Source organism: Rhinolophus hipposideros (genome assembly GCF_964194185.1).
Source record: "Rhinolophus hipposideros genome assembly, chromosome: 5".
NCBI classification, from domain to species: Eukaryota; Metazoa; Chordata; class Mammalia; order Chiroptera; family Rhinolophidae; genus Rhinolophus; species Rhinolophus hipposideros.
Window position 1 is genome coordinate 18,453,447 of NC_138051.1, and position 26,675 is coordinate 18,480,121.

The window sequence follows — 26,675 nt, forward strand, 5'->3', positions numbered from 1 at the left end:
TGGGTGTCGGCCCGGGAAAGGGTTAATGTCCTCTGCCCGCATTGAGATGATGAGACGCTGTGACAGAGCAGCAGGGCTGCTAAATCCACCGCCCAGTGACTGTACTTGAGGGTGGGAGCTCGTCTGCCATCCAGTATCGATCGAGACTGTGAGCGTCTGTGATACTATGAGGATTCATCTGGGAAGAAGGGCTCTCAGGGCGGGAGAGCGTGCGTGCTGGCGAGGCTCGGGAGCTCAGGACCCCAGCAGGTTTCCGGGCCCTGGTCCTCGGGGCCTATCCATGTCCCCTCCCGGATGGGAGCAGGAGTGGGGAGGGAAACGTAGAATCTAATTTTCGACTGTCCCCAGATAAAGTGGTTTCTCTATTCACACCTTCCACTTGTAGGACCCAGCGACAGGACTTAGTGCTTCCCTGACCTGTTTAGCATGGAGTGGATAGAGGAGTGAGAAATATTGGCGGAATCAAGATTACGTCTGCTTCCCCTTATGTAAGTGATACTTTGCAAACGGTGTGCTGTAAACCAGCACTCTGTAACGCGCCCAACACTCTTCTAAGCACTAGAAGAGATTTGAAAGTCTGTAATACTAGCTGACGTATGAAATAATTAGAAAATATATGACTGGTGTATAATAAAGTACGAAGCACAGTGTGAGAAGAAGAATTATGTGTGCACGTCTCCTTACAACACTGAATTGGAGAAACAGGCTGAGCGATGTGTTTTTAAAGTAGACTACGCCGCAGATCTAGTCATCAATAACACATATTGTCTTCCTTTTAGTGAATGCCATGTTTTTACAGGGAGAGCATTATTTTAAAGCAGACTTGGAAGTAATAATGTATTTGTTAATCATTGACCATATTTGAGGCATTCTCCTTAAGTAATCTCTAATCTTTTCATACATGCACACACAAAACAGAAGATATTATTAATCTCCTTTTTTTGATGAGGGGTTTAAACCTTAGAGAAGTTCGATAACTGGCAAAAGTCATCCAGAGCCCAGATTCAAACTGACTTCTGGCTAATTCCAAAGCTTACTCTTTCCACTACACCAGTGGCTTCAAACTATTTTTTTTTTCTGATCACATCCCACAATAGGAAATATATTTTACAGTACACACCCATAACTGAAACAAAAGATTCACAAAATAATACCCTTAACTAGGTGCAATGCATTCTTGTTTTTCTATTCAATTCTATTATATATATTTTTTAAATGCTGATCATAGCAAACAAACTGATTTTGTAACTTACTAATAGATTAGGACCCACAGTTTGAAAAACACTATCATTATGGTGTTTTCCATTAAACAGCATGAAATCATACAGAATTAAGTAAATAAATCTGACACTTTATAACCAAAATTCATATTCCTAATCACTACTTAAACCAGCACTTGCACTCCTACGTATATACACAAAAGACTTGAAAACAGGCTCTGAAACACATATATCAATGTCCATTGTAACATTATTCACAATAGCCCAAAGATGGAAGCAACCATTATTTTCCTTCAATAGATAAAAGTAGAAACAAAATGTGGTATATACAAGTGACAGAATATTATTCAGCCATTAAAAAAAGAATGCAATGCTGATATATACAACATGGATGAATCTTGAAAACATTATGCTAAGGGAAAGGAGCCAGACACAAAAGGATAAATATTGTAAGATTTCAATTATATATGAACTATCTAGAATACATAAATTCATAGATACCAAGAAGAATATTGGATATCAGGACTTGGGGCAATGGAATCTTATGGTCACGGAATTTCCTTTTGGAGTGATGAAAAAATTTTGTTCATCGATAGTGGTGATGGATGGACAACATTGTGAATGCAATTGATGCCACTGAATTGCACACTTAAATTGTAAAAATTGACATTTTTAAAATATTTTTTTACTACAGTAAAAATATTTCACACACACATAAAAGAGTGGAAGGCAAAAATCATTGCATGTCAGAATGTGAAACAGAGTATAAAGGACCAGGTCATGTAATTTGGATATTATTACATAGGACAGACACAGAGAGCCATTTAAAGTTTTAAGGTGAGGGAGTAACATTTGGTTTTGAAATTGCATGAGGGCCCCAATAAATTAAAAAATAATAATAATAAAAACAAAATAAAAAAAAAAGAAATTGCATGAGGGAAAATATCTTTAGCTAAACTTTCTGCCAGAGAGAGAGAAAAAGAAATGCAGATATGTGAGCCTGCTCCTCTCAGTCCTTCCTCCTTTTAACCAACTGAGAATGTGGATTAGAAAAAAATAATAATGGAAACTTAAAAAGTCAAAAGAGTTATAATATGGGAATACTTAATGAAGTAATTGGCATAAAACTGATACACAATAAGTATTTTTTGAATGAATGGTTCTAGTTAAGTTATTAGATGGATAGCAAATATGTCCAGCCATCTATCCAGCCATCCTTCCAGCCATCCTGTCTCCCATCTGCACATCTATTCAATCACTCATCAAATAATTGCTGCATATTCTTTCTGTGATAGTTCAGAAACACAGTGTTCAAGGAGTAACTACCCTCTGTTATTTTCAGGAAAATGAATTTGTGTGGGAGAGGGCCTGGCCCACCTAAAGCTGTTTTCATTCCTGACCACCACTTTATAGAAATTTACCCTGAAACCTCTGACCCAAAGGATACTGACATCACCCCTGTTGCAAAAGGTTTATTTCTGTGCTGCTCTTCTACCAGCTCTGCGTCATTTCTGTGTAAGGAAGGGCAGATGGTCAGGGAGCTGCTGCACTGTCATCTGCAACTCCCCCTCCTCTGGCGGCATCCCTCACCTCGGTCCCACTCCATCCCCTTCCCAGGAATGCCTTCTCTAACCTCTCTTCTCCTCATCACCCCATTCCACTGAGCATTCAATCCCATTCCACTGAGCATTCACCCTCCATTAAAAGTTTCCTCAGTCTCACTGTACAAGTGCATCTGCTATTCTCCATACTCTATAACACTTGTATTGGCTGCCATAGGCTAATACTTATCCACTATTGCGTGAGTACTATGGTACCACTATGAAACAGAGCAAATAAAGATATTAGTATATAACAACACAGAGCAGGTTCTCTTCTACATGTTCAAAATAAAAAGCATTATTATTATAAAAAAAGAGTTGCTGTCAAATATTTTTCTAACAGATCCTGTAGTTCCAATAGGTCTTTCTCTCCCTTCCCCCCAAATGTAATTAGATAGCAACCTTTCTGGAAATCAGTGTAGTAATGTATATCAGGAGCTTTTAAAAACATGCATACCCTTTAATTCATCGATTCCTCTTAAAGTAAATCATCTAAAAGAAGGGCAAAGATTTATGCACTCTGATAATCAGGAAAAAAACACACAAAAGCTGCCTTAAAGCCTTTCTGGTGTTAGATATGGTACCGCCTCTCGCAGGACACTGTTAGAGAAATGGCAGTACAACATCAAATGGGAATTCCACCGAGAAGTAGCATTCTCCAGAGTCACCTGTTTGAACTCTGGCCCTCGAAAAGAGGTGACAAGCTTCTGTCATGCCACAGGCCTTCCAGGTGAAGAACATTTTTGGGAAGAGACTAAGGGTTAAAAGGTGGAAAGAGGGCTAAAATAGATAGGAGAAAGAAAGAATTTTGATGGATACTCTCCACTTAGGTTTAAACCTAGATAATCCTTAAGCTATGAACCCATCTTTCTCCATTTTCCCCCTTAAAAATGCTGATAAACAGGACAGTCCCTGACAAGACTGTGAAATCTTTGCTTTCTTCATCTACGTCCTTTCTTTTGCCAATGACATCCTTTTCCCCCTTTCAAACACTCAGGACCTTCTGCTCTGTTATACTTTGATAAAAATTCATAAACAGTGAATCATTTCCCAAGTTATTTGCATTTTAAGCTTCCTATCTCTAATTGTGGAATAAATTACTTTGATTTAAATTCAGAAATTTTGAGACAACAGCAATCAGGACATGTTTTGAAGACAGACTTCTTCCCTTAGTATAAGACAAGCTGAGATTACTGACCTACCTTTTATCATTTGAATATCTGAAGGATAACTTAGGAGGAACTTTATTTCTTCGCGTTTTCAGCTCCCTCACCTCCACATAGACGTGCCCCTGTAAAAGGTTAACACCTGTGGCAGCTACTACTGGCCTATTCGCTCCCCAAGCACTTGGACGTGAAACGTCTCTCACAAATCTAAAACAACTCTTGATTTCCTCTCCTAAACCCAATCCTCATCTTGGTAAATGGCACTTCCACTCAATCAACTGCCTAAACCAAAACCCAAAAACAAAAGCCAAACAAACACCCCACATTTAGTCCCTTAGCAGTTCTTATCAGCTCTATCTTCAAAGCATTTCCTGAATCTGAACACTTCTCAGATTCTCTACCACCGTGCTGTTTGCTGTCTCTGCTTCTACCCTGGCCCCACTATAGTGTATTCTTTATTCAGCAGCAAGATGGTACTATTAGCATTTAAATATGATCACTTCGTTCTTATTGCTCAAAATTTTCAAATGACTTCCCACCGTATTCGAAATACAATCCAAAGCTCTGATTGGTCCCTGGCTATTCTTAAACCATATCTCCCACCACTCTCATCCTCAGTCAGTCTGTTCCACCGACATCAGTCTCTTTCTTTTCCTCAAATATGACAAGCACATTTCCATCTCAAGGCCATTTATTCTGTCAGAATGTTCTTTCTTTAGATATGTTCATGATTTGTTCCTTCATTTAATTCGGGTCTTTACTCAAAGAATACCACCTCAGAAAGCTCTGCCCTGACCACCCTAACTAAAAGAGCAGCCTTACACCCACCATTACCCTTCATCATTTCCTACCCCATTGGTCAGCCTTTTCTCTCTTCATAGCACTTCTCTGTCACTATATTTCTTAATTGTCTGTTGTCCCCCAGCAAGCTATAAGGTGTACAAAGACAGATTCTTTGTTTTGTTCACTGCCCTCGACTACAATAGTGAGCCACTGGATTCAAAAAAGCATCACTTTTTATATCGTTGCAGCCCTACAGCCCCCACTCTGCCCGAGCACAGAAGGGAAAACAAAGTCATAAGGAGCTTCAGATTCTAGGCATTTGGGAATCTCGGTGGAGGAAAATGAGAGGACTAGAAAGGTCTTCCTTGCATTGTATACCCCTGGGAGGTCTTTTCTTCCACACCTCAACCACTTAAGTCATGGCTTAGATCACTCCCATTTCCTTCCTCGACTCATTTCCTACAGGGAAAATAAACCCCAGCTCATAATCAGAGTGTCTACTATCTTAAACTGTTCAGTACCCAGAAAACGAGGAGAATGCGAGCAGAAAGAAGTTTTTCAGCTACTTGGATGGAAAGACAAGACTGGCAGGATAAGGCTACATGTGTGGAAAACAAGGAATTCCTGGCACAGGGCATGGAGGGTAGGAGCCAGGCTATTGAGAAGTTCAGTCTAAGAGCTTTAAAGGGAGATGACATAGTGTAGTGGTTGAGGTCATAGGCTGTAAAAAGAGAAGGTCTTGAGTTCAATTCCAGCTCTACTACTAGCTGTTCACTTTTACAGAACTAGCTTAGCTTTTTGTAGCCAGAGTTTCCTCGTTACAAAATGGGAATAGTAATAATTATCTCAAAGAGTACTTTGATCATTAAATATTATGTATGTAAATGCTTAGCACAATGCATGGCACATTGTGAGCCCTAAATGAATGGAACATCTTATTATTATTTAAGTATCTGAGGTGGAAGAAAACTACTGACATTAATGACAATTATAAATTTTGCAGAAATAACAGAATAATTTATGTGACTGGCTTATATTTTATACCCGACTATGATGCAAGACAGCATTGATTACGCATAATATTTAATATGCTCAAAATTAATTATGTTTCATGTGGTTAAAACAAGATTCACAAAATATATAAAAAACAGAAGACAATGTAGTTTTACCGGATTAAGCGCATGACTTGGAGTCAGGCCCGAGTTGGAATCCTAGCTCGCCATCTATTTGCTGTATGACTTAGGCTATTTAACCTGCCTGGCCTCCGTTTCTTATCACATAGGCACAACAGCATACTACTTCCCCATCAATGGGGCATCTGTGTGTTGTTTCTTGTGGGAAGAGCATATGGTGGGAAGTGAAGGAGCTGACGCCAGAAAGATAAGTTGGAGCCAGATTGCAAAGCACATTACATAATCACACTAAAATTGAGCATGGGTATTGTTCAGTAAAAGCCACTGATTTTTCTAAAGGATTTAAACGATATAATCAAATCTTTGCTTTGGAAGGATAACTCTAAATGCTGTATTGGAGTAAAGTTCTGGGGCTGCGGTAAAGATGTAGAGAAGAAGGTGATGAGACTGGGAAGGTTATGAGACTTCAGGCAGGGAGTTCAGCCAGGAGAACATTGAAATAGTTGTTAGAAGGTGATGTGGCCCAAAGTGTTCAATCTTGAATGGGATTAAATAATTTATTGATGAACTATATTATACTATCTCTATGAGGGTTTTTCTCCCTGTGTTAGCAATGAAATAGATAACTCACACATTCTAAAAACTTGAAAGTAGAAAGAACTTACAACTTGACTTTCACTTGGTCAGGAAAAACTGCCTGTTGAAATCGGGATTCACTTCAGAAAACATAAGCAATTGGAAAAGAGTGAACTTGAGCTAGAGAAAAGGATTTTTAATGGCATAAGATGCCATGATGGAGAGGCATTTTATTTTCTCTTATGCTGGGTAAATAATAGTTCTTTACCCTCGGCCAGCCTCACATTTCCAATCACTAGTACCATCTCTGTCATCGAAGATAGCTCTCCCTCTTCAAACTATTTAGCTACTTCTTCAGCTCAATATGTAACTCTCCTGGACTGCAGACAATTAAACGTTTGCAGTAGCGCATAAAGACACCATCTTCCACATTTTACAGAATTTTTTGTATAAGAATACTTAGTTCCTTTCTTCCACTCTCAAAGGATTAAGTATTTTCTGGACCTGGTTCATTGCTCATTAAAAAAACAGTAGATTCAAAGTCTAGCACTGTCATTTACTGAAGAGGTGATCTTAGAAATTTACTTGATATCGCTGAGTCTCAGTTATTTATCTCTAAATTAGGCATAATACCTATGTCATAGAATGAGAATTAAACTGAAGGAGATGAATTAATATCCTCTCCGGAACTGGCTTATACCAGTGCCCAGTATTGATATACATGTACTTGGTGTTCCCTGGAAACTCCTAGGGGTAGAGACTATCTAACTAGCTTTTTACTATACAGAATAAGGTGTATGTGTGTTCCAAATAAACATTCTGGAACAATTATGAGGATGGTCCACCTGGCTAGGAGAAAAAAAAGCCTTATCAATCTTTATTATATCTAAATACATAAATATAGATAAATTCCATTCATACTCTTGAAAAGAGTGTGTATTTTGCCATTGTACATACCAATTATTATATAGTTATGTGTCCTCTCCCATATATATATATATATATATATATATATATATATATATATATATATATATATGGTAAATTACATTATTTCTCTTTGTAGTCTCTCAATTTTTACTCTGTATATTTTGAGACTTTGTCATAGGTCCATATGAATTAAAAGCAGTATCTGTTTAGTTAACTGAATGTCTCATCAGTATAAAGTATCCCTCTTTATCTGTAGCTTTCTGACTTAAAGTCTGTTTTATCTCTACACACATTAGCTGTCTTTTGGTTGGTGTTTGCAAGGAATGTATTTTCCTTTTAATTACAACCTTTATTATTGTGTTTTAAATATGTCTCTTGTTAATAGTAGTTGGATTTTTTTAAAACTAGTCAATCTTTAACTTTTAACTGGAGCATTTAATCCTTTTACATTTATATAATTGCTACTCTATTTGGAATTAAATCTGCCCTCTTCAAAAACGCTACTGATCGATAGATTCAATGCACTCGCTATCAAAATATCACTGACATTTTTTGCAAAAATAGGAAAAATCATCCTATAATTCATATGAAATCTTACGGGACCCGGAACAGCCAAAATAATCTTGATAAAGAAGAAGAAAACTGGAGGACTGACACTTTCTTGTTTCAGAACTTACTACAGCTCTACAGGAATCAAAACAGTGTGGTGCTGGCATAAAGCAAACATATAGAACAATGGAATAGAATAGAGAGCCCGGGAATAAACCCTTCACAGATGGTAAAATGATTTCTGACAAGGGTGTCAAGATCATTCAATGAGAAAAGGACAGTCTCTTTCAATAAATGGTGCTGGGAAAACTGGATACCCACATGCAGAAGAATGAAGTTGGACCCTATCTAACACCATGTACAAGAATTAACTCAAAAAGGACCAGAGACTTGAATGTAGACCTAAAAGTATAAAACCCTTAAAATAAAACATAGGGCAAAAGAGTCACAATATTGGATCTGATAATGATTTCTTGGCTATGATACCAAAGGCACAGGCGACAAAGAAAAAAATAGACAAATCTGACTTCATGAAAATTAAAGGATTTTGTGCATGAAAGATACTATGAACAGAGTAAAAAGACAACCCATAGAATGGGAGAAAATATTTGCAAATCATATCTGATAAGGGATTAATATCCAGTATAGAGCACTCCTAAAACTCAACAATAACAAAAACAACTTGATGCAAAAATGGGCAAAAGACTTGAACAGACATTTCTCCAAAGGAGATATATAAATGGCCAATAAGCACATGAAAAAATGCTTACTATCACTAATCATTAGGGAAATGCAAATCAAAACTACAATAAGATACCCACTAGGCTGGCTACTAGCAAAAAAGAACACAGAAAAATAACAAATATTGGCAAGGATGTGGAGAAATTGGGACCCTTGTGCACTGTTGATGGAAATGTAAAATAGTATAGCTGCTGTGCAAAACAGCATGGCAGTTCCTCAAGAAATTAAAAATAGAGGTATCACATGATCCAGAAACTCTACTTCTGGGTATACATCCAAATGAAAGCAGGGTCTCAAAGAGCTATTTGCATAGCTATGGTCATAGCAGGATTATTCACAATAGCTAAAATATGGAAGCAACCCAAGTGGCCATCAGTGGATGAAAGGATAAGCAAAATGTGATATATACATACAGTGGAATATTATTCAGCCTTAAAAGGGAAAGAAATTATGGCATGTGCTATAACATAAATGACCCCTGATGCTATTATGCTAAGTGAAATAAGTCAATAACACACACAAAAAATACTGTATGATTCTACCTAGATGAGGTACTTAAGAGTAGTCAAAACAGTAGAAAAAGTTGGCTGGGGAGTTACTGTTTAATGGGTATGGAGTTTCAGATTACAAGATAAAAAGAGTTATGGAGATGGATGATGGTGATGGTACAACATTATGAAGGCATTTAGTACTGTTGCACTATATACTTAAAAATGGTTAAGAAATTCATATAGCCACACAGACTAGTCACTGAAATTCACTGTGTGGTTAAATACATGAATTTCCTACAAGCCAGCTCACAGGGATTCAATAAATAAGAGTTACAGGAATGACTGATTCACTTCATTTTCTGTTAGCCTATGATCTATCATTATCTTTAAATCTCTTGTACCCTTGTCATTTTATCACACATACTTCGCAAAACCACCCTTTATTAACTTATAATAACTTTTCAATTTCTTCTTTCTATATATGACTGCTGGGCATGGCTAAAAAACTTCATATAACCACACAGACCAGTCACTGAAATTCACTGTGTGCACCATCAGTGAAGACCTCCATGATGTCCAGCAGTCCGATATGAGGCAGCCGCTCATATTTACCTTTTTTTCACCCATTTCCTCAAATCTACCGTGCTACCACCTACGAAAAGTGCCAACGTTTGCTAACATTGGGTAGTAGGTGTTTTTAAATGTCTTTGTCAATATGACGAGCAAAAAGTTGTATCTCATTTTTCTTTTCATTTGGATTTTGGTGCTTCTCATTTTAAAATATGTTTATTGGCTGTTTGTGAATTGCTTGTTCATGTTCTTTGTCTTTTTTTAAACAGTAGCTTTTTTTTTTAATTGGGGAATATTGGGGAACAGTGTGTTTTTCCAGGGCCCATTAGCTCCATGTCAAGTCGTTGTCCTTCAATCTAGTTGTGGAGGGCACAGATCAGCTCCAAATCCAGTGGCTGTTTTCAATTTTAGTTGCAGGGGGCGCAGCCCACCATCCCATGTGGGAATTGAACGGGCAACCTTGTTGTTAAGAGCTCGCGCTCTAACCAACTAAACCATCCGGCCACCCCTTCTTTGCCATTTCTTACTACCATGTTTCCCAGAAAATAAGACCTAGCCAGACCATCAGCTCTAATGCGTCTTTTGGAGCAAAAATTAATATAAGATTTGGTATTATATTATATCATAGTATTTTATATTATACCCGGTCTTATATTAAAATAAGGCCAGGCCTTATATTAATTTTTGCTCCAAAAGACGCATTAGAGCTGATGGTCCGGCTAGGTCTTATTTTCGGGGAAACATGGTAGGCTATATCTTCTTGTTTTTTCTGATATTCTTTACACATTAAGAATATTAATTGTCATATACGTATGTTACAGATATTTTCTCTAAGTCATCATTTGCCTTTTAAATTTGCCTGTAGTAATTCCTGACATATCACTTTTAATTTTTATATAGTAAAATGTAATATTTTTTTTCTTTATTGTTTCTCCCTTGGGAGCATGCCATACTTGAAAACTTTCTCACAAGAAGAAAATACATATATGCTAATGTTGGCATCTATCAGTGGCAAAATGTTAATTATTTAATAAATTCATTTAAATTAAAAAAATAAACAGTCATGATAATTTAGTCTTGTTTTATAGTCTGTGCCTCATAATTCCAGTATTTAAAGCCTTCGTGAATGTCGTTTTGCTGTTTGTTCTCTATGCTAATTCTTGCTCATTTAATCTAGTTTTCTTGTATACCTGATTATCTTTGAGAATGTGCTGTACACTTAAAAAATCATTTGTAGAAATGATTTAAGCCTATGATGAAGGTATCTTACTTTAGAGTACACTTATATTTGTTTCTGCCAATGACCTGGAGATGCTGCCAATCCAGAATTATTTTAACCCAAGTTTAAGGCTTAAAATTCATTGACCCAGGCAATTTGAATACAAGCAGTATATACTCAAGGACCCTGCAGTCCTTCTATCTTATGGGGGAGGGTCTCCTATTAGACTTCCTATCATGTACACGTCCTAGGTTTTTGCTTTCTGTCTCTCTTGCACTGCAAGTATATCAAGAAAAATATTCTGATTTTTACCAATCATCAGGTTCCCTCAGGGTAGAACAGCTTCCATTATTTGGATACCCATTTCTCCTTCAACTTTAGTCTGCTAATTCCATACTATCTTTTCATGTCCTTTTATGCTTTAAGAATAGATTTTAAATCCAGATCTTTTGGTTATTTTCACTGAGAGGATTGATCCATCTAAGTTATTCTAACACTACCAGAACCATTAAGTCAACCTAACATTTAAAATATTTTTGATAAATATTCAGAAACTGTGCTTTAGAAAGTTTGTGTCCATTTATACTTCTATCAGCAGGCTTAGGGATGCTCCTTTTCCTTTCCCCATAACTATATTCTGTAACTTAAAAGAAAAAAAATTTGGCCTATCAAAATACCACTGGCATTCTTCTTAGGACTACAACAAATAATTCTAAAATTTATATGAAACCACAAAAGACCCCAAATAGCCAAAGCAAACTCGAGGAAAAAAATGAAGTTGGAGATACCACAAGTCCTGATTTCGAACTATACTACAAAGCTATAATAATCAAAACAGCATGGTATTGGCACAAAAACAGACGTGTAGGTCAATGGAACAGACTAAAGAGTCCAGAAATAAGCCCTCACTTATATGGTCAATTAATCTACTACAAAGAAGGCAAGACTATACAATGGAGAAAAGACAGTCTAAGTGGTGCTGGGAAAACTGGATAGGTACATGCAAAAAAACAAAACTGGACTGCTCTCCTACACCATATACAAAAATAAACTCAAAATGGATTAAAAGCTTAAATGTAAGATGCAAAATCATAAAACTCCTAGAAGAATACATAGGCAGTAAACTCACTGACATTGGTCTCAACAGTATCTTTTTGGATATATCACCTCGGGCAAGAGAAACAAAAACAAAAATAAACAAATAGGACTACATTAAACTAAAAAGATTCTGCATAGGTAAAAAAAAACCTTCAACAAAATAAAGACAACTTACTAAATGGTAAAAGATATTCACAATTGATATATCCTATAAGGGGTTAATATCCAAAATATATAAGGAACTCATAGAGCACAATATCAAAACAACAATCTAATTTAAAAATGGGCAGAGGACATGAATAGATATTTCTCCAAAGAAGACACACAGATGGCCAACAGACATATGAAAAGATGCTCAATCATCAGGGAAATGCAAACCCAAACCAAAATGAGATAATTCACTGCATACCTGTCAGATGGCCATCATCAATAAATCAACAAACAAGTGTTGGCGAGGATGTAGAGAAAAGAAAATCCTTGCACTGTTGGTAGAATTGTAAATTGGTGCAGCCATTATGAAAAATAGTAGGGACGTTCCTCAGAAAATTAAAAATAGAACTATCAGATGACCCAGAAATTCTACTTCTAGGTATTATCCAAAGAAAACAAAAATACTAATTCAAAAAGGTATATGCACCCCTATATTCAATGCAGCACTATTTATAACAGCCAGACTATGGAAGCAACCTAGCTGTCAATTGATAGACAAATGGATAAAGAAGATGTGGCATGCAAATATATATATATATATATATATATATATATATATATATATATATATATATATATATACACACAATATCGGGGGTGCTGAAAAAATGGATACAAGTGGACACTTTGGTTAGCGTTGCTCAAGCAGTAGTTTGCTGTAATCACAAGTGTCTGGACGCTGATGGTAACCACTTTGAGCACCTCTTGTAAATGCAGAAATCAATGTGACTTGTATTCGTCTTTTGTTATCAGCATATATTGAGTATTACAACTTTAATAGTTTTTTTCTGTCTTAAAATGTGTATCCTTTTTTTGGCACCGTGTGTGTGTGTGTGTGTGTGTGAATTTATACACACACACAATGTAATATTACTCAGCAATAAAAAAGAATAAAATCTTGCCATTTGCAATAACATGCATGGAGTTAGAAAGTATTATTCTAAGAGAAGTTAGAGAAGAACAAATACTGTACAATTTCACTTATATGTGGAATCTAAAAAAGTGAGAAGAACAAAAGAAAAACAGACTCATAGAAACAGAGAACAAACAGATGGTTGCCAGAGGAAAGTGAAAGGGGAGATGGGTGAAAAAGGTGAACGGAAATAAGAGGTACAAACTTTCAAGTTATAAAATAAGTCACGGAGATGTAGTGTACGGTACAGGGAATATAATCCATAATATTGTAATAACTGCACATGGTGACCAGTGGTCACTAGACTTAGTGCAGTGATCACATCGTACGGTGCAATCATGTCAAATCACTATGCTGTACACCTGAAACTAATGTACTATTATATGGCAACTATAATTTAAAAATATATATATTTTTAAAGAAAAAAGCACTTGCCAGTTAGATAAGTAAAAAGTACTTTTTGTTAAAATAAATTTGAACTTATTTAATTAGTAATGAAGTTTAACATCTTGTGATCTATTTATTGAAATTCTGTTTCATTTTTTATAATTTAACCTATTCAAATTTTCTGTTACTTTTCTTAGATCTTTTGGCCATTATAAAGTTGGTACCCACCAGAAAAGCTGCATCAGTTGGTAACAGATTAAAGTACTTCCACATCAGTTAGCAGCTAGCCACAGCCTTTCCCAATGTTCTCCTGACTCCTTAGTCACTCCAGCCTCTCCCAAACAACACCCACCCCCACCCCCCATTATCCATCAACTGAAGAGTGACTGTCCAACATACCAAGAGATCTTTGGGGCCCTACTCAAGCTCTGCAGCCAATGTCTGTTCTGGCTGGTTCGCAGCTATTTCATAGATTTTGTTAAATATTTTAATGTAACCCATGTATACATATATTGAAAGTATTTTCCCCATTTGACAATAAAACTTTAAGACACATCACTGGGTGGTGAACACACAAAGGTTGATTTATAGATGATGTAATACAGAATTGTACACCTGAAATCTATGTAATTTTACTAATTGATTTTATTAAATAATAAGATTTTATTACTAATTGTCACCCCAATAAATTAAAAAAGGACACATCACACTGTATTCATTTTCCTTCCATATCCTCTTTCAATTTTTATTTATAGTTTCTGTTTCTCTCAAAATTATTACCATTATTATAGCTATTTTCTTTTCAATTATCTCTCAGCTCTTAAAAATCTATAAGAAGGGTGGCCAGTTAGCTCAGTTCGTTAGAGCACGATGTTAGTAGCACCAAGGTTACCAGTTTGATCCCCGCATGGGCCACTGTGCCCTCCTTAAAAAAAAAAAATCTATAAAGAAGTTTATTCACAAACCTACATAAGATTTTCATTAAGTTTTACTGTGTTTTGCAAATCTATCAAACTTAAGATTATCTATTTTAATGCTTTTGGCAGACACCACAAATTCCAAATTTTGTAAATATCAGTAGAAGCCAAAATAAAGTAATAGTACATTTTGGACAAGTAGTAAACTATTTTGAACTAATTTTTATTTATGATATGTTATCTCCTGAAAAAAGAGTAAACAAATTTTTGTAGGCTAAATAATTTTTACACTTGCTTGCAATACTGATCTATACTCAGAAAATTATAAGACATTGAAGAGAGAAATTAAAGAAGATGCAAATAAATGGAAACATATAACATGCTCATGGATAGGAAGAATTAATATAGTTAAAATGTCCATAGTACCCAAAGCAACATATAGAATCAACAAAATCCGTATCAAAATACCAATGACATTTTTCACAGAACTAGAACAAATAATCCTAAAATTGTATGGAACCACAAAAGACCCTGAAAAGCCACGGCAAGCCTGAGAAATAAGAAAAAACTGGGAGGCATCACACTTCATGATATCAAATCATACTACAAGACTATAATAAACAAACAGCATGGTATTGGCATAAAGACAGACACATAGATCAATGGAACAGAATAGAGAGCCCAGAAATAAATCCATGCCTATATGGTCATTTAATCTATGACCATGGTAGCAAGAATTTACATTGGGGTAAAGACAGTCTATTTAATAAATAGTGTTGAGAAAACTGGACAGATACATGCAAAAAAATTAAACTGGAACACCTTCTTACACCATGTACAAGAATAAACTCAAAATGGATTAAATACTTAAATGTAAAACCCAAAACCATAAAACACCTAGAAGAAAATATAGGAAGTAAACTCACAGACATTACCCTTAGTATTTTAATATTTTTACTGACATATTGCCTTGGGCAAGGGAAACGAAAGAAAAAATAAATATATGGGACATCAAACTAAAAATTACTTTCACAGAAAAGGAAACCATCAACAAAACAAAAAGACATCCTACTGAATGGGAGAAGATATTTGCCAAGGATACATCTGATAAGGGGTTAATATCCAAATTTTATTTTTAAAAAAACAAACTCATACAATTCAACACCAAAAAAACAAACAACCCAATTAAAAATGGGCAGAGGACTTAAGATATTTCTCTAAAAAAGACAGACGGCCAACAGACATATGAAAAGATGCTCAACGTCACTAATTATCAGAGAAATGCAAATAAAAACCACAATGAGATACTACCTCACACCCATCAGAATGGCTATCATCAATAAATCAACAAATAAATAAAGTGTTGGTGAGGATGTGGAGAAAAGGGAACTCTAATGCACTGTTGGTGGGATTGCAAATTGGTGCAGCCACTATGGAAAACAGTATGGAGGTTCTTCAAAAAATTAAAAATAGAAGTACTTATGACCCAGCAATTTTACTCCTGGATATTTATCCAAAGAAATCCAAAACTAATTCAGAAATCCAAAACTAATTTCAAAAAATATGTGCACCCCTATGTTTATTGCAGCACTATTCACAATAGCCAAGATACGAAAACAACCGAAATGCCCATCAATAGACAATTGGATAAAGAAAATGTGGTACATGTACATAATGGAGTATTAGTCTGCCATAAAGAAGAATGAAATCTTACCTTTTGCAACAACATGGACGGACCTAGAACATATTGTGCTAAGTGAAATAAGTCAGACTGAGAAAGACAAACACCATATGATCTCACCTATATGTGGAATCTAAAGAACAGAATAAACGAGCAAACAAAACAGAAATAGACTCAGAGATACAGAGAGAAAAAAAACGATGGTTGCTAGATGGGGGGAGGGAGTTGAGGGATGGGGTAGAAGGTGAAGAGATTAGAAAAGACAACTTGGTAGTCACAAAACAGTCATGGGGAATATGAAATACAGTATGGGGAATATAATCAATAATGTTGTAAAGATTATGTAAGGTGCCAGATGGGTACTGGACTTATGGGGGGTCACTTCATAGATTGTATAGATGCCTGACCACTGTGCTGTACACCTAAAGTTGAAGTAGAATAATGTTGAATGTCAACTATAATTATATATATATATATATATCCATGCATATATATGGTAACAGGATGTGGAGTACAGCAGCATAGGGAATATAGTCAATGGAATTGTAACAGCTATATAGGATGTCAGAGGGGTAGTAAATTTGGGGGGTTATCACTTTGTGAGGGGTGTAAATGTTTAATCATTATACTGTTTTGTACACCTGAAACTAATATTTTAAAAAATTATTTAAAAAACATATTGATCTATAAATACACTTGCTCTTTTATGGTCTTCTGCCAAATATATCAACTAGATATTATGAATCATTTCTTATGATTACTCTGTTTTAAATCTGATAACCGCACCATTGCATTGTTATCCAGGCAACATCTTCCCAGCATTTCAATTATCTTAATCTCATGCAGACCCACATCAAAAGCTTTTACAAACATTTAGATATATTGTTTGTCCATGGAGTTTTCTTTATCCACAAACTTGTTGAGTAATTTTATAAGACCAAATAAATCAGATTTGCCTGGCATAATCTGTCTTCATAAACAAATGCTGTTCACTGCCCATCACATTGTTATCTAAATGATTTCAGATCAATTTGGTTCACTCTAACTTGGGCAATTGCATTCTGCCAGCCCCAAACTCCCTCTGTTTTTCAATTGGAGACATTATTCTTCCTTCCACTTAACAAAGTGTTCTGTAAAGCAAGCAGGCAAGTATCTGAACCAATAAAGCCTAGTTTCCTGAAGATTTGTGTCTGATAGGCTAACTGAAACTATGTATTATGTCCATGTCATAGCTTTAACTGGTGACATTATTACCTAAATTATTGTACTAGATGCCATAAGGAATATTTTGTGTTACATCAATAGGAAGTGTAGGCAAAACAAAGAATGTCTTCCTTTCATGTGTACTGATAGTACATACTAACACTAGATTCCCCGCTACATATTAGATTTAGTTGAAATTGAGCTTTATATCAGAAGTGAATGAGATACACTGGATGTGAGATGATTTCATTGGGAAACTTATTTATACATTATACTAAGGCAGAATGATCATTGTACTTTACCCAAGAAAAATGATAGTTCTACATTTCAAGGCAAATGAACAAGCTATTCATTACTTACCATATCACTGCATAAGAAGTCTAAATTTGTTAATGCTATTCCTCTTACATTTATATGATGCCCTTGGAAATCTGTGGCTTATCTTTATAATGGCATTCACCTAAAAATACAGTTGATCCTTGAACAATGCTGGGGTTGGAGTGCCCATCCCCGCTCAGTCGAAAATCTGAAAATCCGCAAGTAACTTTTGACATTATAGTCAGCCCTTGACACCTGCGAATTCAACCAACGTCTGATGGAAAACACTATTTCCAATTTGCGACTCGGAATGCGAAAATACTGCCTTCATCCGAGATTGGTTAAGTCTGCCCGTGCAAAACTCGCAGATGAGAAGGGTCGACTGTGTTTATTGAAAAAAACTCAGCGTAGAAGTGGACCTGAGCAGTTCAAATCCTTGTTGTTCAAGGGTCAACTGTATATGTTAACTTGGGGTCGACTGAAAGAGGCGCTAGGTTAGCTAACACATTGAATGGACTTGTAAAGTTTGTTTCCAAAAGAAGGAGAGCTGAAAGAGCTGAACATCCTTTCATTTCCCTTTGGTGTTCCATTATCTTCATTTCAAGCAGGTTCAGCTTGAACTGACTTGTACAGTTGTCTGTTAATAAAAAATAAACCCAGATTCCGAAATTCAGTAATAACTTCCAGGGAATAATTCACCCACTGGAAGAATGTATGTATAATTTTCTGCTTGGGAGCCATTTTGATCAGCATTTGTAGCACCAAATTCATATGGCCCAAGACACAAGTAATTTAGAAAGAAGATACAAAAAACAGTGTAGATAGAATACAAAAATTCTCGTTATTTACTCACTAAAAATATCTTCTTTACTAATAGAGTATAGTTAAAGTTTTGTTATCCAATAATAATCAAAACCCAGGAGAAACATGAGTAAAGACTACAGTAAATATCTATAACATGAAATTATTGTATTCTTTAATCTTCACTGTTCTTGTTGGTAAGTTGATTTCTTTTTTTTAACTTAAGGACATGGCTCATGAAATCAATTATAGTAACATTGTTCTTGGTTTTTTGTTATATATTACTTAAATATCAACCAAGCTTGTATGCTTTTTTAGTGGAAGACATTAAATACTCTGTGTGTGTATATGTGTGTGTGTGTGTGTGTGAGAGAGAGAGAGAGAGACAGAGAGAGAGAGAGAGAGAGATAGAGAAATGATTATTAAAGAAGACAGTATTATTGTGAGAGACCAGGATAGACCATCTCAGGGTTGGCTATATTCCCTTTATGTCCTTTATATTACTCTAGGGACCTTACAGAGAGATAATTAGAATATTGGCCTGGCTGCTATTGTCTAACGGAGTTTGCCTATCATTAATAAAACCTTTACCTGCTTCAGTACATTGTAACCACAGTGTGTATATGTAAAGAGTGTTATGCTTTACATAAAGCAGGTTTCCCCAAAGGCTTGTTAATATTTTGCCAGGGGAGGAGGTTGTTAAAAGAGGGTAGAAATGCAAAGAACTTGAGCATTCTCAACCAAGATTCCTTATCTGAACTACAATACACAGAAAATTACTTGACAATTTTCTCAATTCTTCCAAAGATAGTACATAACTAGTGCCATTCCAGATGCTCAGGAGAAAAGGTAATTTTTTACATACGGTTGCTGCCTTAGGGCATTAGGCCTTGATTATCCCCTAACAAGTTGAGAAAGGCTTACAGCTATATTTAAATACAATTCCTGAAATAGTATATTGTAACTTCAAAATATAGTTGAAACTCAGGCATAAGCAGCTTTAATCATTTCAATCTATTATGAACAAAAAGCTTGATTTGCTCCTCAAAAAGGTTAATTGTGATTAATCCTTTAAAACTAGTTTAACAACTAAAGTAGCACTGTTACCCCAAATCTTTTATGGAAAAAGAATTAGGGTACTAGTCATTAAAAACAAGAGCCACTTAAAACAAGTATAATCATTAGCACTACTGCTTGAAAAGTCCTAACTTGTTGTCAAGGTCATGGATTTGTATTCCTAGTTTGGTCAGAAGCTTATTGACAGAGAGCCTAACTTTCTAAATGTTTCCTCTTCAAATAGTCCACTGAAAAAAATATGAAAACCAACAACTATCAGCACCCCCTTTCTCACCGGGAATGTTGGGACTTAAAGTCTCTACATAAAGCAAATCGATATGTATTTATGTTTTATACTTTTTTGTAAATAAATTAGGACTGCAATATTTACTCTTAGTGAGCTATTTCCATCTGTCTTCCCTGGGGGAAAAAAAACAGTTTAAAGAACATTCCAAAATGAAAAAGAACACACAGAAAAGCAGTATTTAAAAAGGCAACGAGGAGAAGGAAAAGAAACGTGAACAAACAACGCAGTGGAGCCAAAACATATTAGATACTTATTAGTATATTTTAACAGTCTACAAATGCCCATAAATATTTAATATTGCAACTGAGAAAGTTTGTATAGATATATTTTGTGAGTATACATATAATATATATAATATTATATATATATATATATACATACATATGTAGTATACAATTACAAACATATTTTGGACAATTATGTGTGAAATCCTCATCATGACCATTTTCACTGAACAGCTCTACAGTGAGTGGAGGATTTTCTGAAACTGAAATTGCTATTTGCACGATGTGGTGCATTGTAGCAATCCAAGGCTTTCATTCCACTTCACTGGAAATGAAGATTCACTATATTAACGTTCTCTAGACACTTATGTGGTGTGAAATTATGCCCCTCAATTACAAATTCTTCCAGCCTTTACTCTCTCCGCTTCTCTGTTTTCAAGTCTCATTTCAAATACTCCACAAAATATTTGGCCTCACTCGGCATAAAAGCAGCAGACCTCTGTGCCTTCTTTCCCCCACCTTTACATGGAGATAATAACACTTGCCTCTCTCATAAAGATACTGCGAGGCCTAATATTTTGTAAAGTACTTTTAAAAACCTTACATGTAAGGGCTAATGGAAATAAAACGTGTATTGTCATCTGTTCTTCCAGTTCCTCTCAAGTTGGCCATTTTCTTTCTTTCTTTTTTTCTTTCTTGTTTGATGTTAAGAAGAAATATTGCTTTGCTATTGAATGTGGAAGCTTAGTTTTCTTTGTTCAGCTTCTTTCCACTTCTACTTCTTTGAGACCTCTTCTGGTTTCATTACCATAGACTCATGGCTTCGAAGAACCCACCCACTGATGCTAATATGACCTGTTTTATAGCTGAAGGTCCGTGTATGGTCTAACCTTACAACCAAGGACGTTCCCAAATGCTAATTCATAACATAAGCCTTCATTATGGCATGACTGGATGGACACAATTGCCACTGCACGACCTTATATTCCTGCTCTTTGTGCACCAGTCCCGTATTTGTAGTAAGTGAATATATGCTCTCTCTCATTACATTGTGAACACCCCCGAGGGAAGTGACTGGGTCTATCTACAAAGTACCTAGCACAGTTCTACTCGGAGTAAGTATTTAATAACTGATTGAAAGTAATTCAGTAAAACTAAACGTTATGTTTCCTAAGCTAGCTGCACTTTGGAGCCAAATTGGACTGAGCCTAGAGGCACTGCTGCTCATTATTTCTAAACTCAGAGTAATCCAGAAGTTGAGAACTGCTTGACGCTAGGAGTTAGCCTAGATAGTTTTTTATGTATCTGCAAGCCAAATGCTGGCTGAACTCTTCTCTTTGGAGCTGCTAATAGAGGCCTCCATTGTAAGATTTAAAGATATGAGCCCCTTTTCTATTATACAACCATTTCTTTAGAAAGATACTCATAGAATGAATCAAAGTACATGAAAAACAAACACACTAACAAGTGAACAGAGTACATAAAGCATACAACGAAAGGGTGATGTTACATTAACTCGTTAGCAATAGAGGCATTGAAGTCGGACAGACCCAAGTTCCAGTCCTGGCGGTGCAACTTGCTAGCTGTGTTACATTGAACAACTTACTTAACCTCTCTGTTTCCTCATCCTTAAAATAATACTTTCAAAAAAAAATAATACTTTCTTTGGAGAGTTGTGAAGATAGTTTTACTGTAAATAATACTAACACATGCCTGACCCAATGTAGGGGCTCAATAAATGGTATTATGTTTATTATTTAAAAACACACCATGGAAAATTATGAAAATGAACAACTGAAGAGTCACCTTAACCAAAGTAACAATGTAACACTTAATAATGAAAATAGCCCTCGGGAAAGCCTAGTAGATTGACCAACAGTGGTTTTCATCATTGACTAGGCAGGAAATCACAACTTTCTCTGTGTCCTATCTCACTCTTTGCTTGGTTCAGAGAATGAATTCTTTGGTAGAATTATACCAAGAATACAAATCAAGAATATTCAAAACCACTGAGTTTGGGCCGGCCCGGTGGCTCAGGTGGTTAAAGCTCCACGCTCCTAACTCCGAAGGCTGCCAGTTCGATTCCCACATGGGCCAGTGGGCTACCACAAGGTTGCCAGTTCAACTCCTCGACTCCCGCAAGGGATGGTGGGCTCTGCCCCCTGCAACTATGATTGAACACGGCACCTTGAGCTGAGCTGCCCCTGAGCTCCCGGATGGCTCAGTTGGTTGGAGCACCAGCTCTCAACCACAAGGTTGCCAGTTCAACTCCTGCAAGGGATGGTGGGCTGTGCCCCCTGCAACTAGCAATGGCAACTGGAGCTGGAGCTGAGCTGCGCCCTCCACAACTAAGACTGAAAGGACAACAACTTGAATTGGAAAAAGTCCTGAAGTACACACTGTTCCCCAATAAAAGTCCTGTTCCCCTTCCCCAATAAAATCTTTAAAAAAGAAACACTGAGTTTGAATAAAATGATTTTCAGTTTTCTTATAGGTTCACTCCCTGAAAAGGACAAACTCTAGATATCGCAAGTCCTTCAATTATCTAGCCAGTTTTAATAAAACAAGAGAAAGGAGGAGTGCATGAGGCAAAGACTGATCTAATTATAAAATCCCCGTCTGATCCCTGTAGGTTCTTTGTAGGAATTAGGACTAAGCACTGCACTCTACACTGGAGTAATGTTTTCTTCCAGAATTCTGGGAAAGGGGGCATTTCCCAGACTAGATAATATAATGCATAGTGACTCTGCCTCCTCCCTCAGGTTCTTTTTAAGAATATAAATTGAAGAAATATGAAAGAATACATTTTAGATGTATTTTTCAGGCATCTCAGAAACATACGATCACAAATGTCTGGAAAATATGACCACAAATCACAACAGGAGTAGAGTTGATCGTGTAGTTGCTTTTTCCCTCTAAACGGCCTGAAGAATAGTAACAGATGACATTGTAGAAAAATTAAAGATACAGATAGTTGGATAGATAGGTAATAATAGACTGACAAATAGAAACTATTATTATTGAAATCCCATCATAGGCAGGTTTCCCAGGGTGACGGACATCAAACTTAACGCTTCAAAAGTGATGAAAAACATATTTGAAGTGACAGTTCCTGATCAATCAGTCAAATAAACAGGTGAAGATTTACCAGTGGGGAGAAACACAATGTCTTTTAGTTTGTCTCAACCTACCTGAGCTAATACAAATAATTGTCACATTTCCAAACAGAAGCATTGACAACTTAGAATTCTAAGGTTATACAACACACTTCAATAAGAGATTGGACAAATACATGGGCTGACAAAGCACATGGTTCAGAATAGCAATGCCATCTTTTATGATATGTAGGTCAAGTAGCTGACGATATTGGCATTTTGAAGTAACTATGACATGAGCTAAATGTTTTGGGAAGTACTTAGTAATACTGCAAGAGGCTTTCCTTCCAGTTACATCCGTAGTAGGTTGCTAACATGCAAGAAGTCATCAGTAGAAAAGAAATTAGTTGGCAGACCATAAATAATGGTTATATTCTGGGCCAGCCCGTTTTCCTTTCCCTTTCTGTGAATGTGTGTGTAATGGGAGGAAATGGAGGAAGAATTTCTAGCCAGTTATCAATACAATCACCTGGTTTAGCCTAAAAATATATTGTGCGATTTGATGTTTGAAAAGTAGTTGGAGATACCCTCAATTTTTTGTCTCTGCAAAAAAGCAAACCAGTATTCATAGATTTTTCTGTAATACTTAATTCAAGAATAGTAAAATTTAATTCTCTAAATTTTATCTCTTAAGTGAATTAAGCAATTCAATGAGCACTTCCCCATTGTTTTAGCTCTTCTCTAATGTTCTACAAAATTTATAAATCTGCACTTTACCTTCTACTGATTGAATATATTCTGGATTGTGTTTTACTCTCTTGTTTGTTATTGCTACCATGTTGATTGTTTTTTCTTTGTGTGTTTTGGTAGGTAGAATATTATAAATGTCATCCATAGAGTCTAAAACAGTTGAGCACTTACTGCATATTCATTGGCTTGAATTGAATAAATTGCCTAAAAAGGACTCAAAAGGTCCTCCTCCATTTCTTTGTTTTCAGAATCACACATCAATCTAGACAGATAAAAATCAGAGCTTTTGTTAAATCCCAGGACAAAGTGGTTTCCATCACCTCTAAAGGCAGTCCTGTCCAACACCAAAAGTAGGTTCTGAAAGGACATCCTTTGTGTATGTGTAGATATAGGTAGGGAGTAGGGGAAGGGAGGAAGAAAGAAAAAGAGATCCTTTATCTTTGTTTTATCCAAAGAGCTGCAAATGGTATTTGATAAATTAACATTATATAGGAAATGCATCTTATAAGGTTTCTTTCTGCAGAATATCAGGGGGGAAAATCAATGAGATAATTAGTGAAAAGAAGGTAGAAAATATTCATGAATCTAGAAGGCAGGAAAGGAACAACTATTAAGAATAGCATTTTAATTCTTGGCATGAGATTTTAAAGCCCAACAACATACAAAGTTAATCTTCTTTTAATACAATGTTTTTAGTATAGAAATATCTTCCTCTCAAGAACTGTGCACTTCAGAGTAAATCTTAAATGCTCTTGCCTCACGAAAAAAGAAAAAGGTAACTATGTGAGGTGATGGATGTGTTAACTAACTTTATTGTGGTAATCATTTCACAATGTATATGAATATCAAATAATCACATTGTACACCCTAAACTTACACATGTTATATGTCAACTATAACTCCATAAAGCTGAGAAAAAAGAATGGCGCACCTCAACGTAAATGAAATTGGGGTTCAAGGAGACTTCAAGTCACTCAAAACATGAAGATGCCCAGTGACTATAAATTACTAACCTTCTAGCAATCTGTCTCTTTTCCTGACATTTGATTAAAGCTTTATCATATATTAATTATTGTTTTAAGCAAAGGCCCCGAATTTCACTGAGTTCACCAGCTCTAGACACCTACAAATATGTTTTGCTATAAATTACTGGCACTGTTTCTGTTGATATTCAGCATAATCAAACATTTGTAAGCATGCTGTCTTTTCAATCTGTTCAGCTGATGCACTTTACCTGATCTTTCATTAAAGTAATCAAAACACTTGCTGTGTCGCATCTAATGAATGTTGCATGTATGATTAAGTGCTTTCATTCATATTGCAAGTTTGATTTAATGTAATCTGCCTTTCAGACAGCCATTAGCCTAGCTCCTACGTGAATTCGATTAATTGGCTGAATTCTTCCAGATGTCCATTAAGCATTACAGGAATTTCTATGTAGAAACAGCAGGGACTGTCTAGCACAGAACCAAACAATGAAATGTTATATTGCTGCCATGACTTACAAAAAGCTGGATTCATTTTCATTAATAAAACATCTGTACTCCTGCACAGCTATGCATTGAGATGCATTTATTTTATATGTTTATTTCTCTTGTGACTGTAAATAGATAGTTAAATAGAAGCACATTTACTGATATTATGTAGGCCCAAGGTTTAGCAAATGCTGATTGACAAAACAGCTCAATTTTTAAAGTTTACAGATGGTCCTAAACAGAAAAAAATTTAGACACCTGTTTGAAACAGAATTAAAGAATGTCTGGGATTACAGCAATAGAAAGAAAAAGGATTAAAATGACATTCGACACTTATTTTCAAAATGGTTTGATTTTCCTACATACTCCCAAATCATTGGACCTCTTTAAGAGAAAATGGCAAATGTGGGATGATATTTGGTATGTTTCACGCTGGGATGACTTGTGCTATTGTTTTGAATAGCTTTCTTTTATTTTTAGTTTTGTTTTGTTTGTTCTTAAAGATTTAGCCTTGTGCAGATCCCAGCTCAGTGCTTTCTACCATGTAATAAATGCTACTTGCCAATCATTTCGGAGGCTTACCACAACTAATCAGTGAAACGAAAGGTAAGTTTCAGATGAAGGTAATATTAGACAGGGACAGTTACATATTCTCTAACACAAAATATTCATCATACAATGAAGAGAGTACCACAAAAATGACTTTTTGTGTCTTTTACAAGGATCTACAAATTGATTTTACCAACTGAAACTAAAAATTGTTCTTATACCTACAGCTCATGAAATAACTATTTTGTAACTACATATCATCCCTGCTATAAAGACATATAGTGTTTGAATTTTAAGACTAAAATCCCTTTTATCCTTTCTTTGCACAATTAGACAAAATATATAAATTTGGAGAGGAGAAAATGTAATCGTCTCAAAATATACATGTAAATCATTAATCATAATATAAATTTTTCTACAATAATTGCACTTCGAAATTTTAAGTTTTACCTGAAATAACTTCTCTATTAGTAGTTTCTACTTCATTGCGGCTTTTATTTTAAAGTGATCCTTTGTTACCCAGAAGTTTATGTTAATAATGAGCAGTGAAATTATATTAACTGGAAGAGGGCATCTCTTAGGATTAAATTGTCACTCACACGTGCCATGTTAATAAGATGATGCAAACTGATTTCAAAGATGGGGCTTGAATAGGCAATATCTGCCTTGATCAGACTTTGTCAGGAAGTTTTTAGAGGACAGAGAAATCCTG